We start from the raw sequence: 20476 nt of genomic DNA, 5'->3' as shown, positions 1-20476 counted from the left end.
TTTCAAGATGGCGCCTGTGTCGGCATGCCGCTCCCTCAGCTCTCTGCCTTTAACTATCATGTTTTTGTTTTATGTTTGTCAGAATGTCCCTGCTCTGCTTGTCTATGATCGCCAAGCTCTCTTCCACCTAAGACCCTCACTGGAGTTTATACTGCTGCCCAAACCTATATCTGGCAACCGTAAATCGACTCCCCCCCCTCTACTGTCAGATATTCCCACCTACCTGCGCCGGTTGCCCTGCATCATGCCCCACCGAAAGCGCTTTAGACGACAGGGAAAGCGTGGTGGCGCGCTTGTCCATCAAAAAGCACACCTAACGGCTTCTTCCGTGACTTATCCACGCATCAGATGTCATGGCCCTCCCGCTGCACGCCATCCGAGGGTGCGGTGGATTCGCCCTGTCTTTCCGGAGCTGCGGCCTCTGCTGGGCCCGCTGGCAGTTCCTCCTGCCCGACTGACTGCTCCCGGTCCGCGCGGCGTTCAACACGCACATCTTCGTCAGCTGAGACGCACTACACCTTCGGCCAGCCCGGAGAGAAAACTCTGCATGGCTTTGCTAAATGCTAGGTCAATAGCAAAAAAGACGTTCCTGTTAAACGACTTCTTCACCTCTCATGGTCTAGATTTAATGTTCCTGACGGAGACCTGGGTCCACACCGGCGAGTATGTACCGTTTTCTGAACTTCTTCCTCTCGACTGTACTTTCTTCAGCTCCCCCCGTACCACCGGCCGTGGTGGGGGTATAGCTTCAGTGTTTAGAGCTAATCTCCAATGCCGATTGCTTCACCCCGTAACTAGCTATGCTAGATTTGAGTTGCAGCTTTTCGAATTGAACCCAGCCTCGCCTATACTCTGCGCAGTCGTGTATCGTCCGCCAAAGTACAATAATGATTTCATAACTGACTTTTCAGACTTTTTGTCCGGGATCATGGTGAAATATGATCATGTTTTGATCTGCGGAGACTTTAATGTCCATGTGTGCTGCGAGTCTAAATCTCTGGTTAGGGATTTTTTAAACCTCCTCGACTCTTTTGGTCTTATTCAGTCTGTGGCTGGTCCAACACACGATAAAGGACACACCTTAGATTTTGTATTATCGTTTGGATTGTCTATCTCTGTGGATGCAATCTGTGCAGGAACGCGTATCTCAGACCATTTACCGGTTCTGTTTACAACCTCGATCCCTTCTGTAGGTGTCGAAAGGTTTTCACACCTACTACACGGACCACTATTGCGATAAGCATGTTGTAACTTCCGGTTGTTGTTGTCATCTCCGGGTATCCCGTGTGCCTGTTCTGTTGCTGATAGCTTATTATCTTAACTTAATCGATCGTTTTAAAACTCTTGATCACGGCAACTGCCTGACGTTGTAATCACACGTTACTACAGCTTAAGCACTCACAACTCTCCTTCTCTTAGCGACTGTAACTCCACAGTTGCCTACACTCTTTTCGGGTTTGCTAACGGTAGCTACTTTAGCTTGATAGCTAGCCATGGCTCTTTCCCCACCCTCGGGTGCTATTTCCTGCTCTAACTGTCTCATGTTTGGTTACTTCCCTACCTCCTTTACTGGTACCGATACATGTGTTAAATGTAGTATAGTTGTTAGGTTGGAGGCGGGAATCATAGCCATAGAAGCCCGGCTCCGCATCTTAGAAAATAACTCAGCTACAGTAAAGCCCATGTTAGCCGGTGCGGACCGGCAAAAGGTAGCTCCTCTTAGCCGTCCCCCGGCAACTCCTGAGCAGCAGGGAGATTGGGTGACTGTTCAGAAGGGGCATAACACGAAACCCGCAGGTCCCCACCAACCCGTTCACGTATCTAACAGATATTCCCCACTCAGCGAGACACCCGCTGAGAAGCCAACTCTGGTTATTGGTAGCTCTATTATGAGACACGTGAATTTAGAGACCGAAGCCTCCACAGTCACATGCATTCCGGGGGCCAGAGCGGGCGACATTGAGGCGCATCTTAGACTGCTGGCTAAAAATAAACGTAAATACAGTAGGATTGTTATTCACTTCGGTGGTAATGATGTTCATTTACGCCAATCAGAATGCACCAAACTTAATGTGGCGTCGGTGTGTAGTTATGCTAAAACAATGTCGTTCACCATAATCTTCTCTGGTCCTCTCCCCAATCTGATCAATGATGACATGTATAGCCGCATGTCATAATTTCAGCGCTGGTTGTCTTGGTGGTGCCCAGCAAACAATGTGGGCTTCGTGAATAATTGGACAGCCTTCTGGGGAAAACCTGGTCTGATTAAGAGAGACGGCATTCATCCTACTTTGGAAGGTGCAAATCTCATTTCGGCAAACATTTCAGGGCTTTGTGGACTTAATCCATGACAAACTGGAGTTGAGACCAGGAGGCAGAGTCGCAGTCTTACACGCTTCTCTGCGCTCTCTCCTAGGCAGTCATCCATAGGAATCCCGAACCCAATAAAATACCCAATATTAACGGTGTGTGTGTCTGCCCAAGGACAATTTAAGGTAAAACCTAATAGAGGTGTCATACATAATAACCTAATAAAAGTAAATGTAACAACTACTACAGTGCAACAAAACAGGAAGATTAAATGTGGTCTCTTAAACATAAGATCTCTAGCATCTAAAGCAATACTGGTAAATGATTTAATATCAGATTATAATATTGATATATGCTGTCTCACTGAAACTTGGTTGAGACATGAAGAATATGTCAGCATAAATGAGGCCACTCCACCCAGCCATATCAATACTCATATTGCCCGAGGCAAGGGCCGAGGAGGTGGAGTTGCAGCAATCTTTGACTCAAGTTTACTTATCAATACTAAACAAAAATTAAATTATACCTCCTTTGAAAGCCTCGTTTTTAGTCTTACGCATCCGACCTGGAAAACTGTGCAGCCAATCTTATTTGTTACAGTGTAGAATTCTCTGAGTTTTTATCAGCTTTGGTTCTTAAAACAGATCAAGTAATTATCGTAGGTGACTTTAATATTCATGTTGACGATGATAAAAAATAGCCTTACTGTTGCATTTAACTCTATATTAGATTATGTTGGTTTCTGTCAGAGTGTAAATAAACCAACCCACTGCTATAATCACACTCTTGAGCTTGCTCTGACTTATGGTATTGAAATTGAGAAACTATTAGTCGAACCGCATAATCCTGCTTTATCCGACCATTTCTTAGTAACTTTTGAAGTACTGTTACTAGACTACAAAGCATTAGTCAAAAGCTCCTGCAGCAGAAACCTATCTGTTAGTGCTATAGCCAAATTTAAGGAAGAGATTCCACCAATACTTAACTCGATAGCATGTCTGCATGTAGGGGAGGAAACGTATACAAAATGTACACCGCCCCAAATTGATCATGTTGTTGATAGTGCTACAGATGCGCTGCGAATAAAATTAGACTCTGTTGCTCCTTTGAAAAAGAAGAAAATAAAACAACATAGATTAGCTCCATGGCATAATGCCGAAACCCGCAAAATAAAGCAAAAGTCGAGACAACTTGAAAGGATATGGCGTTCCACTAAACTTGAAGAATCTCGTTTAATTTGGCATATTACTCTCATTGAATATAAGAAAGCACTGCGTAAAGCGAGAGCAGCATACTACTCTTCATTAATAGATGAGAATAAGAATAATGCAAGATTTCTTTTCAGCACTGTAGCCAGGCTGACAGAGAGCCACAGCTCGACTGAGCCTTCTATTCCCATAGCACTCAGTAGTAATGATTTTATGTGCTTTTTTAACGATAAAATTGTTACTCTTAGAAACAAAATCAATGACCTCTTGCCTTTGACCAGTATAGTGTTATCAACAGCTTCCGGAAACGTAAGTTCTAATATTACACTAGATAGTAAACTAGAATGCTTTTCAGCCATAAACCTCGAACAATTGAATTCAATGATTCTTTCTTCTAAACCATCAACGTGTATCTTAGACCCGATTCCAACTAAGCTGTTAAAATAAGTTTTTCCATTAATTAGCACTTCTTTATTAAATATTATGAATATGTATTTATTATCAGGCTATGTTCCACAATCATTCAAAGTAGCAGTGATAAAACCGCTTCTTAAAAAGCACAACCTCGATCCAGAGGTTTTAGCCAACTATAGACCTATTTCTAATCTTCCGTTCCTCTCCGTTCTTGAGAAAGCAGTCGCAAAACAGCTGTGTGATTACTTAAAAAACAATGATTTATTTGAAGATTTTCAGTCTGGCTTTAGAACACAACATAGCAGAGACAGCTCTGGTTAAAGTCACAAATGACATTCTAATAGCCTCTGACAAGGGACTTGTCTCTATTCTTGTCTTGCTCGATCTTAGTGCTGCATTTGATACTATCGACCATGATATCCTATTGCAAAGACTAGAGCACTTAGTTGGCATACAGGGAACTGCTTTAGGCTGGTTTAGGTCCTATCTATCTGAACGCTCTTAGTTTGTACGTGTCAACGATGAATCTTCCATGCAAACCAAAGTTAGCCATGGAGTGCCACAGGGCTCAGTGCTTGGACCTATTTTGTTCACACTATATATGCTTCCGTTAGGCAATATTATAAGGAATCATTCTGTAAACTTTAATTGTTATGCGGATGATACTCAACTATATTTATCAATCAAGCCTGATGAAATTAATCCTCAAAATAAAATTCAAGACTGTCTCAAGGACTTAAAAACGTGGATGACCTTACATTTTTTGATGTTAAACACGACCAAAACTGAAGTTATTGTACTTGGCCCGAAGAATCTACGAAACAAATTATCTAAAGATATATTAAATGAAGCTCAGCGCAAGTTCAGGCAGGAAGACCTATCACTTTGTATTGCGCGTCATGGCAATACTCGCTCCCTTCACTAAATGATAGGGAGCGCCACTCCTCAGCTAACCTATCACTTCCCTCCGTTCACAAGCCTAATCATTGCACTTGTTAATCCCTCTATATATGCTCTCCCCTTTTCCATCAGCTGTCTTCCAGGTGTCAACGCGCAAGCAGCAGCAGGGCTTCGTCCCAGCTCCGGGTATTTATTCATCAGCTCCGCAGCCTTGCGGATTAAGCTACAGGCGGCGTTCCCCAGTTGGCTAGCGGTTCTAGCCGGCCACCCCGCAAACCCGGATGCGGAAGAAAAAGACAAGGATACTGAGCTCCACGGAAGTTCCTCCGGCTTAATGGAAATGGGCTACTTCAGGCAAACAATTGACACACGCCTTCAGTCTCTCGAGAGGGCATCACTGGCATCAGGGCCGCTCAAATGCGGCGCTTCCGGCCTTCACGCGGAACGGGCCCTCATCGCTTGCGAAGCTTCACCCACTTCCGGCTTCAACCACAACCCCTCTTGCAGGCAGGCAGGGCTCAAGCTACATCTCATCGAAGCTACTTCTCCTTCCGGCTCAGTAGCAGTACTGGTCTCTAAGTGCGTCTTAGGTGGCAAGCAGGTAGTGATGGCGAGATGAAGCCTTATGAAGCTTTGAAGATTTCCAGCCAATTGGTTCGCAAAGGGTTCATCTCATGAGGCTTCATCATGGGCTTCATTTGAACATAAACCCCCTGTTGGTCAAAGCGTGTAAAACAGGCAAATTGGAAATCTCAACAGTTGCGCTCTATCTCATACCGAGTTCCCAATGAGTAAAGCCTTAGAATAACTCTAAACAACGAACATAAAATCCTATTTTCACGTTAACAATATTGTTTTCATTCCAGTTGAACGATTGTGATTGAAAAGCCTATGGGAGGCTGGTAAACATTGCAAAGAGGGATTCGTATTCCTTAATATTATTCATAAACTTAACCACGTTGTAGCCTGAGAAGGCTAAACCATATCAGGAATACATTTATTAACTGCATTATCTCATTTAGCTGTAGCTTCTATAAGCAAACCCTGCGGTCGTGGGTCGGCTGCTTTCCAGCGAGCCACAGCCCACACGCTGAATCTACCCAAAAACACTGGATATATCTAATCTGCATTTATTCATTTATTTATTCATGTTTTATTCCTACATTTATTTATGCTTGTATCTATTTATACTTATGACATTTTCCGACCTCTATATAAGTGAGGGTCTGAGCTCTTTTAATTCCATCGTGTCACCAGCGGACCCGGGTACAGGAGGGGTAATATGGTTCTTGTTATACATCCATGGGTATTATGAGCGTTGTGGCTCAACGGTTCAAATGATCCGAATCGCTTCCCGAAGCATTCACGTGGTATCGACAGGCAGCGAGGTTCGTTCGTCATCGATGACGTCACTGGCCCGAAACGATACAAGCCTCGATACATGCTTCACAAAAAGATTCGGGGATTACTCGACACACGCTCCGAAGCCTCGGCGCATTACGTAACGGGTGTAACGCGTTACAGCATGGAGTTATGCAGTTTGGGTAACTACTACCCGTCACAATGCTCAGTAAGTACCGCGTCTCAAGCTTCAACACAGCCAAGGATGCTGCCCATCCGTGGTTTTGGGGGGTTCTTTCAGGGAGAAAGAGAAGCTCATGTAAGAGGATAGAAGACAGTCTAATCACCCAACCAGCACATCAGCATCTACGTCTCACCGTGGCGTAATTAAACTGCTAATTAAGCTAGTCCTATACCAGGGCTCGACAGTAATGGTTGCCAGGTTGCCATTGGCAACCATTTGGAAAATGTCAACCACTTCTTGGACTTTGGTTGCCATCAGTGGCAACCAGTTTTTAACATAAGAAATAAGGACAGCAAAACGTGCACCCCAAAATAGATAAATGTTCATATTCGTTTTTAAGAGTGATATTTAATTGTTGTGACCAGTCGGAACCTGATACTTAAATTGCACGTGCATTGGCGTGATTACGGAGCCAGAAAGCGATGCACGTTTACTCGCGTGCGCGGTGCGCCGTGTGTTTGTTTTACAACAAGATGGCGAAGCAAAAATAAGTTGCTTGACTGTGTGATAAAAAGTTCAGCCAACACCTCAACTTCTCCAATGAATGTTCAAAGTGATTCAACTGATGGAGCGTAAGGTAAAACCCGAACGAAAAACAAAGAGGAATGTTTTCCATTCACTTCCGGTAAAAGTTCCTTGAAAATAAGAGTCCCGATCTTATTACTACCAAAATAAAAGTGTAAAACGAAACTTTACCATAGAAAATGGTTGCATTAAATTATAATCACTTCTGTAAAAAGGTAACACATTTTAAATATAGTTAGACATATTAAAGGTAATTTACAGCATCAATAATTAATATCAAATGTTTAACTATGAATGGTTTTCATTTATTTAACATTAGAAATGTATTAGTCTGGCCAATCCAAGACTTCAATGCTGAAGGGCCAACGGGTCTATGGTGGGGGTCAGCACAAAGGTCAAGAAAACCCACATTTGAAAGGGAGACAACGGATGATCAAGAAACTGGTGACTTGCTCAATTCATTTGTGAGGGATCTATGAAGACAGGACAACAGCAGCACTACTGGTATTTTTTATACCAGCAATTGAGGGTGGACAAGTTTAATACCACTTAGGTTCAAATAAGTGCGTTAATTACTTATTGTAAAGCATTTTAACATTCTTGTGTCACATGTTCATTATTAAGTTGACGTATAACTGTATAGCATCTTAATTATTTAAAATATAAGGTATAAAAAAAAAAGGGCAACCGTATTTTCAGTTGGCAACCAAAAGCGGATGCCTGGTTGCCAGCCTGGCAACCACTTTTAAAAGTTAGCGTTGAGCCCTGCCTATATCATGGGTCATGTCTCAGCATTTACCTAAGCAAATATTATTTCATGCTGCTCATATTGCACTCATATATTTAGTTTCATGCTCACATGGCTTATGTTAAGCAGGGTATGATATTCAAGTATACAAATAACCAAAATAAAAGTGTCCCAACCCCTATATACAGTACAAACACATTTCACATTCATACATACTTACAACGCATGCCTCTCTACCAAGTCAGAGATGCAAACTCTGACAAGTTTGAGGCTGGCCCTCTCGGTAAGAATGTCATTTTGCAGTTCATCAAATACTTCTGGAATTTTCTTCTTAAGTAGATCAGTTAGGCCAGGGGTGGGGAACCTCGGGCCTCCGGGCCGTATACGGCCCGCGAGACCATTTGGTACGGCCCTCAAGGTAATTTATAAACACACGCAAAAAAGAAAAAATTTCAAGAAATCTAGACCGTAAAATTATTAAACAAGCTTGTTTTTCCTGGCCAAGTTCAGGGTCCTTGAACACAACACGAGCCTAACGTGTCATCACGTGGTAGTCTCGTCTGACAGGAGTGTAGTTCTAACGGAGAGCACCAGAACGCGGCTCCGGTCCGGGACTTCACAAATTGCAGTACCCATAAGGAGCCGTACACACATACTTGTCAACCCTCCCGATTTTCGCGGGAGACTCCCGATTTCATTGCCCTCTCCCGGTTTCCTCCCGGCGTCATATTTCTCCCGATTTCTGACAAAATCAGATTTACTCAGCACTGTTTCCACTCGGACTTTAATACAGCTACACCATTGTTTGGTTTCCATGGTAACACGTCTCTTTAGTGGCGCGCGCAACTCAAAGTCTGAGAGGGTGAAGCAGATAGTCACAGGAAACAGAACAAGAATCGACAACTACTCTACTCTCTGCTCACTCCTTTCCTGGTACAGATCCAGCCCACAGATATGCTCCATCAAGGATGGTGCTACAGGCCGCAAGGCATTGCACTTAGATTAACATTAACATGCTTATTGTAGTTCTAACAGCTCCGGCGATCCACTAGCACCCCCCCCCCCCTCCCCCATTTTGCATTTTTAAATGCTCACGATTTCTGAGGTGTTTTTTCTATGTACACACATGTGTGTGTAAAATAGTTCAGAAATGACACTGAATGTGTTGAATTGCCTTTGACACAGCAGTGTGTTAAAAAAAAATGACACATTAATTCTAGGAGTGTAATACTTCTACAAACACTATGGTAATATCATACTATTATAGGAGTGTTCTATAGTGTGTTCAAAAAACAACTACAGAAACACTAAATATTATACTACAGTAGTACTATTTAAAATAATATAGTCTTAATACAGAAACACCAAAAAAAACACTATGGTAATACTTTTACAAACACAATATAATAATATGCATTCACTATGACAATATCATGCTATTACTATAGGAGTGGTCTACAGTGTGTTCAAAAAACAACTACAGAAACACTATATATTATACTATAGTTATACTATTTAAAATAATATAGGAATACTACAAAGATCTAGATACATAGTATTACTATTGAAATATTATAGGGCTACTATAGCTAGTAAAATGGCATTACAGAAAAGACTATAGTAATACGATAGCTGGTGAAAAATACTATAGAACTCTACAAACTTACTATAGGATACTATACAACTCTTATAGTATACTATAGTACAGGGCCGTATTCATGGAGTAAACATTGGGGGGGACCAAAAATTCAATAAAAATTGGAATACTAATTTCCTGCCATTCTAAAGGAAAATACATAAAAAATCACTAACACATTGGATACTTTAAAACCTGTTAAACCCCATACCCTGCCCGTGGGGGCAAAACCCAACAATAGTCACGAAACTGTGTTCGGGGGACCTAACCTCCTCTAGGGGGGTCCGGGGGCATGCTCCCCCGGGAGATTTTTTTTAAATATTGAAGTTAAAAGCATCAATCTGGTGCACTTTGAGAGCAACATTAGGGACTAAATCTATGGATACATCTCATCAACACCCATGTGAAACAGAACTGAACAGATTTACTTTTTCTTTATGCATATTTTACAAATCACTCCCTTTTTAAACTGTAGTATGAGTTGGAATGATTTCAAACCTGTTATTCTGTTATTCTCTTATTTTGTATAACTATAATGAACATATAAAGGTGTGCCTTGGAAATACTTGTTTTGCATCAATCTTGATACAGGGTACTTATTATACTATAACTACTAAATACTGCTAATAATAATTGCATTGATTGTGTGACTTTCTATGTTTCTACGTTTCATGTTGTCTGTGGATGTTTAATTGCTCTTTTTGCTGCTGTGTTTATTGTGTTTATTGTATTTTGTTACTCTGGCACAACAATTTCCTTTGGGATAAATAAAGTCTTATCTTATCTTATCTTATATGTTATAGTTTGGATTATAGTTTTACTATCCCATCATTCAAGAGTGGTTTTCACAATAAGTAATGGTTTATTTTTTGCACGGACACTATCATTTACATTTTTTTTACTATGTTCAATCTGAATTTACTTTAAAAACATCTATATTTATTCTGACTTTTTCTACATCCAACTCACAGGTTTATCATTGCTTTGAGAAAAAAGATTATTAATTTAACCATTTTTAGAAGTGAAGATATAGTCAATTGTTCTGGGAATGTCATTTCAAACCTGAGACCTGAAAAACAGGCTTGGGGCTTAACTAAGTAATGGCAGAGATTAGGGATGAATAAAGTACAACTATAACCATAATCACATTAAAGCATTTCAATCCATAGAAAGGTCTGTGCCACACAATTTCAGTAGAAACAGGAACACTTTATTGCCCTTTTGTTTTACAGCCACGACTCGCACTAGCTGCTTGCCGCTCATTCAAAATCAAAAAGACCCCCAACTTCCTCCCAGGCACCCGCCCAAAAAGCCCAACCCTCAAGTAAAGGACCCAAAAGCCTTTTTGCGCTTATCGTTGGCACTGATAAAAGACTGGCATATTCCTTCAAGGTCCAGTCTGTCCAGTTTCTTCTGGTGCACATGACATATGGCCACATTATTCAGCCTTGTTTGACTCATCGATGATATAAGCCATGTCTTAAGCCTCCTCAGGGCACTAAAACTCCTCTCAGCCTCTGCAGAAGAGACAGGGACGACCAACAGAAGCCTTACTAAAGCTTCCACCTGACCGAAGAGACCTCTCACCTCTGGCACCATTTCCCGAATAAGGCTAGCAACATCTGTGCTTGTTTCATAGGTGTAATTAGCCCCAAACATGGCCAGCTGCACCTGCAGTAGTCTTGAATTCAATTCAGCATACTCTTCTACCACCTTGTCCATGTTTCCGTGTAGCAGCACATTTTCAAGCTACTGCAGCTTGTGGAATCCAGCTTGTTCAAACCCCTCTATGAATTGAGTATTCACTGTGTCCAAGGCATTGTAGAATTGGACTCTGTACAAGGACTGGGCATCGGGAGGGATATGGGCTGCAGCCTGACCGGTGTAACGCTTTGTAGGTTTGCGGACATGAGGGATCTGAATTGGTTGTAGGTCCAACTTTGTTGCCACAGCAGTTGCTTTCGAGAACAATACATCAAAATGCTCCTCCGTTCGTTTGACCTGCATGCTTGTTTTGCCATGGTTTACAGCCTCCAACATGCCTGAAACGGTCTGTTTCCTAAGCTGCAGGGAGGTGTTCAGGCACTCCAAATCCCCAATCAGGTCTTCAGCCATTAGAAGGCAGAGCACAGTGTTCCCTTCAAGAAATATTCCATGAAGACCATTGGCGTTGGCTGAAGTTTCAGGTGAGCTGCATGATGCCATTTCTTCAAGGGCCATCACAGCACTGACTCATACTGCTTGAGAACTGAGCGGATGGCAGGGGTACGTACAGTCCACCTGGTGGGACAAAGGCTTCAATGAGGTGAAAGTTGAACCATGCTCTGATTTTGCAATATTCTGGAAAATCAACATGAACCTCCCAGATTGATTAAAGAAGCCCCCCAATTCATAGACCAGACCCATTGCATCTCTTACTAGTGGAGAGGCTCCACAGGCAGCCTGCGTTATTAAGTTCACGCAGTGGGGACCACAGTGACAATACACAGCCAGCGGTTGTTCTTTCCTTAAAATGGCTTGTACTCCCTGCAATCGTCCAGCCATGTTTGCGGCACCATCATAAGTTTGTCCTCGTAGTTGAGACAGAGGAAGCTGTAGGCGCGTCATCACATCACATGCCATCTTGGCTATATTTTGCCCTGTTGTTGATGACACTTGGTAGATTCCCAGTAATTCTTCCTTTGGTTGTAGATCTGCATCTACAGAGCGCACACATATTGACTCCTGCTCAACTCCTGATATATCTTGGGTGCCATCAATGATAATTGAGAACTGGACCACTGGCATTGATGTTATTTCCGACACAATTTCTTTGATGATTGTATTGGCCATCACCTTCAACAGTTCGTTCTGCAATTACGGACTGGTGAAATCGAGGGGACCTTTTAGCCAGGAGGTCAGCTCTGCATCGCCCGTTGCCTTGTACTTTAGAAGCTGGCTTAAATTCCCACTCTCCTTCTGATCGCCTCGAAAAGCCAGACCTTGCCGCGCCAAGTACCTCACACCCTCAACAATCTTCATCAGATTTCTTCTTGCTTGTTGCTGCCGTCTTTCAAGCTCACGTGAAAGTTGCACATTAACAGGCTCTGGCTCCTGAATCCTAGTCATCACAGCTAATTTGTGACACTGGCTGTGTTTATGCACACTAAATTTCTCCAGTGCCTTCTTCCAATTGTTAAAACCAGTCTTGACAAATGCTGAATCTGCTTTTGACGCAAGCTTAGACTTTTGTGCTGCAAAGTATTTAGCACAATAGAAACAGAGGACCCCTTTTACAGAGGGGCTGTAATGGAGCCATGTATGATCTTCAAACCACTTCTCCTGAAAATAGAGTATTCTATTTGATAGGGTTTGACTGGGTATGACTTTGACATTTGGATGATTTGGGCAAAGTCCAAGCTCCTCCCCTTCCTTTCCTGTACCTTCATTTTCGCCGGCCTGGCTGCTCTCTCTCTAATTGTCAAACTCACTCTCCCTGCTTGATGGTATTATCTGAAATACATATGAGGATGATCTCATCTTAAATTAACATTAACATTAGACTGCTATGTTGTCATTATTCTGTCTTAACCATCAATATAGCTCCTTTCTGGCTTACCTCCATGTCACCAAGCGCACACTCTCCCTGTCTGGTCGCCATGCTCACATTCTCTCTCTCCTTCTCTCTCTTTACTCTGAACACACCAGAGTGAACATGGAAGAAATATCAGTAAACTATTGACTAGAAAGACTGTTGATACATATTATACATATGGGGGGACACAGGAGTCTGTACATTAACATTAGACTGCTATGTTGTCATTATTCTGTCTTAACCATCAATATAGCTCCTTTCTGGCTTACCTCCATGTCACCAGCGCACACTCTCCCTGCTGTCCGGTCGCCATGCTCACATTCTCTCTCTCCCTCTCTCTCTTTACTCTGAACACACCAGAGTGAACATGGAAGAAATATTATCAGTAAACAAGCTATCTGACTGGTAACAATACTCACTTTCTCACTGCTCTTAACTTGAGGCTGCCCAAAAAACTGTCTAATGTCACTGCCACCCTTCCTCTTGCTCATGCTTACAGCTTGACCTCGGCGATCTGCAGTTGCTGATGTGATTAATACGGGTCAGCAGCGCTGGATATAAGATAATTAAACATGTTTATTAGCAATTCTGAGCATTCTAAACCCAGCACAAGCTATGATGCACACTGCAAACCTCCTGCGTGTGAGTATCTTTTAAATGCTTCTGACGATTATGAAATACTATTTCATAATAATTGTAGAGTATTTATTATTTAATTAATTCTGGCACCTTTGGTATTCCATAGGTGTCACACATCAAAGTTTTAAATCTTTCCACACCCTACAAATTACAAAATAAAATAGAAATAATCCACATGAATAAATATCTATTGGATTACATCCAAAACGAAACCGTCATTTTGCACATAGCTGACACTAGCCCGCCAAACCCTGGCTAACAACTGAAACCAGCTAGCCCACAGCTAGTTAGCTACTATTCCTGAAAAGTTCGGTTTTAACATCAGAACTACAAGTTACTTACACAAAGAAGCTAAACCGGAGGGTTCATTAACATTACCATTACGAAATAAAAATAATATAGATTACTTTAGGGCTAACTAGAAAAGATACCAGAACTGATGGAGGGCAAATTAAAACATGACTGCCCTGCTTGGAGCATCAAGCTAACTGAAGGTGGACTCAGACGTGCAACAGCGAAAGACACCCCCGGGTAAAAAATAAGGAACCAATTTACATTTTAAAAGAAATATCATTTTGGTGAAGTTCACAATAACAGAAAATATAGATTTTCAAGTATACAAATAACCAAAATAAAGAAGTCATAGAATAGCAATATTATTTTAATTAAAATATTAAAACTTTTTTTTTTGTTGCTATTTATTGGGGGGGACATTTTGAGTGTATCTGAATATTGGGGGGGATGTGTCCCCCCCAATGTATATGGTGAATACGGCCCTGCTATAGTAATACTATAGTTCATTTTCGTAAGGGCTGGAGCGAGTAGTCTACGCCCAGCTGCAGTCATTTTTAACCATGCATGGCATCCATGAAAAATTTCAGTCTGGCTTTAAACCTATGCATAGCACTGAAACAGCCCTTTTAAGAGTTTTTAATGATCTGCTCTATAGCCGCCGCAGGGGTAGACATTAAGGGTAAAATGCCACTGGCCCTCCGGGCCATTGTATTATCACTGGCCCAACCAGGGGCGTCAGCTGACCCAATACTATACAGGGGCACAACAGGGGCACAGAAAAAAAAAATGTTTTGCAGTTATTTCTTTGAAAAAAGCATGGGCACAGATAATTAATGCAAGCACGCGAGCAAACATTTTTTTGCACTTATTTATTATAATAAAGTGTCATAAATAAATAGTACAATCAGATTGTTATTTTCTGCATCATTAAATATCTAGCCTACCTGAACCAAACTGAATTGAATTGGCCTACTTGTGAACTTAACTGTATACAGTATCTCTAAATCACTAACTGATGAAGGCAAAAGAGGCACAATGAATCTTCATGAAATATCTGTCAGCAAACATGGACTTGAAAACTGAAAACTGAAAGAGAACCCCCCATCCTATGATGGTGTGATGGTGACTATCCTATGAGGTGTGTACATGGTCAGAGAGATGGGAGAGGTCTATGTTCATTTTTTTAAAAGTAAACTGTAACGTCTCGGTTTCAGTTTTGCAAAGCTATCAATCAATTGACAGTGGCTTAACTTGGAGAGTGCTCCTCTCTCAATAGACATGATGGCAAGATGGTGGAGTCTGTCTTGCCCCATTGTGCTTCTTAACCACGTGTGGAGGCGTCTCAGCACGCTGAATGTACGTTCACAAGTGCAGCTGGACACTGGAATGGTCAGAGATATCTGAATGACCTGTGTCAATGTTGGGAACATGACATGATCCAGCAAACTGAAAAGACATTGCATGTCAGTGATTGGAAGGCTTTCCTGCTTTCTGGCCAGATAGTTTTTAGCCACCAGCACTTCCTCTTGCTTTAGATCCACATTATAATGATCTGCCAGACCTCTGAGGTCCTCCTCACAGAGAAAGTTGCTAGATCCTGGATTACAGGCCTGAACACCTTTTAGAACTGTGCTGTTGAGAGATGAAAAACGCTGCTCCATCTCAGCAACCATCCTGTCAAGGCAAGGTAGATACACTGCGGTTCTCAACTTCTCGGCATTCCCTAGGTCACTCGCTGCCCCACAACTAGACTCGACTACATACTCCTCCATGCGTCTCTGCTTCTGCCTTTGTCTTGGTACAGCACATGACTCAGGGATTTGGTGTGTTTCGCACAAGGCCTTTGCGCGGTCATAAACCTCAGCTGCTTTGTCATCAGTGCGCATTTCTTGTAGAGTGGCGCACACAGCGCATTTGAACTCCTCAGCTTTTGCCAGGTCCACAGTTTCACTTTGTAGGTATTTGTGTAGACTTTCTGTCACAGACAAAAAAGTCTTGAACATCATCAATAGATAAACTGTGGAGAACCTTGCAAGGTTGGCATGCAGACCCACAGCCGTAGGGTTGCTGATATTGGACAGGCACGTGAGAACTGTTGGGAAATTCTCTATCATAGCGTTGATAGACCTCAGCTGGCAAGACCATCGGGTCTTGGACAGCTGTACAAGCTCAGAAGCTTGTAAGCCAAGCTGTTTCTGAGTCTCCTTAAACTTGTCATGGTTCACAAGGGAGCCAGAAAAGAATGTATAGACATTCTGCAGGAGGTCAAATAACTTCCTGGCCTCTGGTATGGCCAGACATGTGGAACAGAGCACTAAATTCAATTGATGTGCATAGCAGTGCACATAAATGGCCATGGGATGGTTCTCTCGGAACTTTGCTTGGACCCCTCCAACAGCCCCACTCATGACTGAGGCGCCATCATAAGCCTGTGCAACCACCTTCACATGGTCTATGCCATTCAACCTTAGCTGTTGTTCAATGGCAGTTGTAATGGACTCCGCGTCAAAACCCTTCAAATCTACCATAGCTAGTAAATGTTCTTGCACACTCCCCCCAGCAACATATCGGACACACACAGCTAGCTGCTCAGTGCTGCCATCTCTTGCTTCGTCAGCCATCACTGAAAACATTCCAGCCTCCTTAATGTCTTTACTGATAGCTTTTGTTATCTCCTGGGCACAGCACTGAATTACTTCATTTTGTGATGAAGGTGACAAGTATGTAGTGTGTGATGGTGCTGAATATGTCTGAAGGAAAGGGTCGAACTCTTTCAAGAGGTTCATGCATTCCAGAAAGTTCCCCTGGTTGTCGCTGGACATGCCCTCATCATGGCCACGGAATGGGATATTTTGTTTTCCCAAAAACTTGGTAACAGCCACAACCCGGCTGAGGTACTCCCGTCTCTCTTTTATTTCATGCTCACTGGCAGAATCCAAATGGTCGACAACACTGCCATGAGCCTCACTGGCTTTATAACTACACCAAGACTGCATGCTTGCCTTATGTGCTGGTGATTTCTCATGCTCTCTATAGACATCCAGAGCTTTTTTCCAATTTTGAAAGCCAGTGTTTACAAAGGTGTCATTCTTCAAATGTTTCCCAAATATTCTACAGGGAAAACAAAGCGCTGCATCTTTAGCCTTGGAATATTCCAGCCATGTAAAGCTTTCAAACCAGTTGGCGTTAAATGATCGATTCTTTGCACCAAAGTTGTGCTGGGGATATTTTGACAACTTAACTTGGTTTGGGCCAGACTCCTTTCCCCCAAGATCACTTGTATGTCCCTCAAGATTGTGGACACTGCTTTTTTCTCTTGCCCCCAGTCTAATGTTCTCTGCCACTGTGGCAACTGTTTTCTCAGTCTCATCTCTGGGGTGTGATCTCTCCGGCCTGTCTGTCTCTTGTTGTCCTTCCTTCTCTCTCTGCCTTTCCCCTGCCTCAACCAGCTCAATCTCTTCTGCCCTCTGACTCTCCTGTCTGGTGCAACGTACAAAAAAATCATATGCTCAATAGTTACCTCAGATAACCATTAAAAGTTCAAATAACATTCATCACATCTATAAGTAGGGACATTTACAGTAGCTAACTACATTGTCAGCTGAGTCTCACTCTCACCTGTCAGTGTCATCCCTTCCTGTGTCCCTTCAATCTCCTCCTCTCCTCCTCTGCACTCTGCTGCACTGAGTCTTGAAACAACATGAACATATTACAGTCTAATGTCTGCATTTTCATTATCTACATTTTTACATATGCAGATGTAAGGTTACTTGTGTATAACCTGTTTGCAGTTATTCCTAATTAATATTAAATTAATAGCCATATCACCTCTGCTCGTGCTCATCAACATCCCTCTCTCCTTCACCTCCTCCGACACTCTGCTGCTCCTCTTTGTCTGGACAGATATGTAACTGTTAGGCTAGTGACCAGTGGTGAACTCAACTTGTGGGTTGTTACCTAAAAGTGGTTTGGGTTGCCTTGTTACCTAGCTTACCTCTCTCATTTCTCCTTGCTGCTTTATCCCTGCTCCGAGTGAATAACTTTCTGATGTCCATTTACAAGATACTAAATACTAAAATACAGAATACTATCAAATCAATCAAATCGTGAAGTGATAAATAATGGGAAACCAACGCCGGAGCTAAAAGGTATGTTTCAAAAGACGGTTAGGATAACTCCATCGACTACTCACGTTCAAAGCCACATTTCTTTGAAAATGTTTCACCTCAATAATAGATTTCGTGATTTAAGATACTTGGGTTTATATATTTCTAAATCTGACACTGAAACTGTCAGTGCCTCACCAGCCACGAACCTCAGCGCATGTCACTGCTATTCACATCTCCATCCATTTAGCCTAGTCTATTATGTTTTATAAATTATTAAAAAGTGCTATTTATACAAATCACATAACATTTAACAGTGTAGCCTATACGATTAGCTTCCAGGCAAACTCATTAAAATATATAGCCTACTCCTGTGTGACCTTCACTTCTAAAACTAAGATTATGTTCATCGTAAAATTACGTTGCTTACCAGATTGACCGCAAGCTTTATTTCATGGTATCCTGAACTACCAAGGCAAAACACGCATCAACACTACGGGTTATCAGAAGGGACAAAAAACATTCGAATAAACAAATGAAAGCAGCGTGTGCTGAATAGGACTAGTCTTATGCTGTGCAAGAGAGGTTTACAGTAGCAAAATTGAGTTCGCATTGTTAGAAATTAAAATCAATGTTTTGATGGTATAATGTAGCTTAAACATACCGTCAGTTTAAACGCTCTTTTATACTGAAAAACCAGAAATTCTTGTGCACAAGCAGTTAAGCTTTTATTCTGAAAATCCTTCATCTACGGTTAGCATGTAGCATGTGGCTAATATACGATTTCCTAGAGATGAATTGAGAAGCGAAATGACTTGGTGTGGTGAAAACCGAAACCTACTGATTTAACACTACAACGATAGATGTCGAGATACTACCATGTTGAATATTAAATGAAAGTACAGTTTATTTGAATACATTATTGTTTACAGACGAGAGTAGCATGTGGCAACATCCGGAATGACCGGAAACCAAACGAGCCGAGAAGTATTGTTTAGAGTATTGATTACAGCGTTTAGAATGTGTTAAATGAAAAGTGATGAAAGAGAATATGAGGAGAAACGGCGTGTTAAGCATATATTGAATGTGAAAAGAACCTATCCTCTGTTTAAATGCAATAACGGACATTGGAGACGAGGTGAGCCGGCTGGCGGGGAGGAGCCAGCAGAGGATATATATAGCAGCGCCGGAGGAGAGATCCGCTGTCTTCTTCTTGCTCAGGAGAACCAGATCACAGCTGTTTTCTGCCGGAACAATATTCTGTCTGTAACACTACCGCGCCTTTTTTAATTAAAGTATCCCATTTGAATCTTTTCAGAGACTCCATTTAGTCTCATTTTAAAGCTTCTCTCCTGGACGCGAGAATAAAGAACATATTTAACAGCATTGACGGCCACAATGCTTGTAAAAGACGCTCCGTGCAAAGGGGTTATAAAGTTACCAGACACACGGGCAGGCAAGTGCATAGAGTTACTAGTCCGATAGGAAAGTTACTAGACCCGGGCGTGCGGGCGTGTCGCCATTTCGAACCCTGAATAAATTAATAAATTAATAAAAAAATCAGTGACCCAGGCATACCGGGGCACCTCAGATCTACAGGGGGGCACGTGCCCCCGTGAAAAGGGTCTCGCGACGCCGATGGGCCCAACCATTGTAACCACTGGCCCGGAGCATTCGTCCGAAAAAAATCTACTTATAATGAAGACAATTAACACATTTGTTGCAATAGTAATTAACTACATTACTACTTGTACTACAACATTTGAATCATCAGTTCTTCCTAATTTCCTCAATTGTTCATATTTGGTTTATTAAAATAATGATATTGTGGTCATTGTTAAAAAATGTCAGCTATTATTATGAGTATTATTATTTGTATAATGCGCTTTCTGCCTTCCTGTCATTAGGAGTTATAAATGTAATGGCTATGTAATAGATTAGATTAGAAACTTCATTATCCTAAACTGCTGGGACATTTCCCTAAAGCCAATACTTTTATATTTTCTACTCCTCACTTACTTGTCAGCATAGGTAGGCATTGATGTACAGAGCCGAGAGAAGACCTTGTCTATATTGGCATCATATTGAGAGGTGCAGTGACGCGTCCTAAAACCAGGAAGTATAAGCTGCTGGTTTCCTCGACAAAAAGCAATGGGATTTCTCCACAGGGTTTTGGAAAATAGCTGGAAATAAGGTCTGTGGAAAACAAACCTGTTTGATAAATGCACGTTTTGTTCAGCCGGATAATCTCCACATGTCTACCCTACTTTTATAATTTTCGAATCATAAATCTAATCGATAGATTATAAAAGGGTTTTAGGACGCATCACTGCACTAGAAGCCAAATCTATCGATCAAGCTGGCTGAAACGTTCTCTCCCTCTTCTTCTCATACTCCCTGTCACTCTCCTTTAACTCCTCCGGTGACTTTCTTTTATTTGAAGATTGTTTTTTGCCCGGCGCTTGGCCGGTTACCGCTGGTATTAAAAACATTAATGGCGAATGGTTAGGTGGCGGGATAGTCTGTAGTGAAGGAGC

At 41.9% G+C, this 20476-nt stretch overlaps 1 protein-coding gene across 2 annotated transcripts in view; it reads right to left on the bottom strand.

Moving 5' to 3' along the window:
* LOC307019438 (uncharacterized protein) overlaps positions 1 to 20413 on the bottom strand; it is a 46329-nt gene extending 25916 nt beyond the window's left edge. Inside the window, exons 1-3 of one of the 2 annotated variants that reach the window (XM_079650332.1) lie at positions 19959 to 20413; positions 13170 to 13247; positions 12925 to 13000 (exon numbers count right to left, since the gene is read on the bottom strand). The gene's annotated coding sequence lies outside the window, so the exon portion shown is untranslated. Of the gene's footprint in view, positions 1 to 12924; positions 13001 to 13169; positions 13570 to 19958 lie in introns of those variants that run through there. The other variant, XM_079650333.1, reaches the window with a different exon arrangement.
* Positions 20414 to 20476: the final 63 nt, after the last annotated feature.

Source organism: Notothenia rossii, assembly GCF_949606895.1.
Source record: "Notothenia rossii genome assembly, chromosome: 9".
NCBI lineage: Eukaryota > Metazoa > Chordata > Actinopteri > Perciformes > Nototheniidae > Notothenia > Notothenia rossii.
The sequence above is the reverse complement of the archived record's forward strand: the minus strand, read 5'-3'. Positions and strand labels throughout refer to the sequence as shown.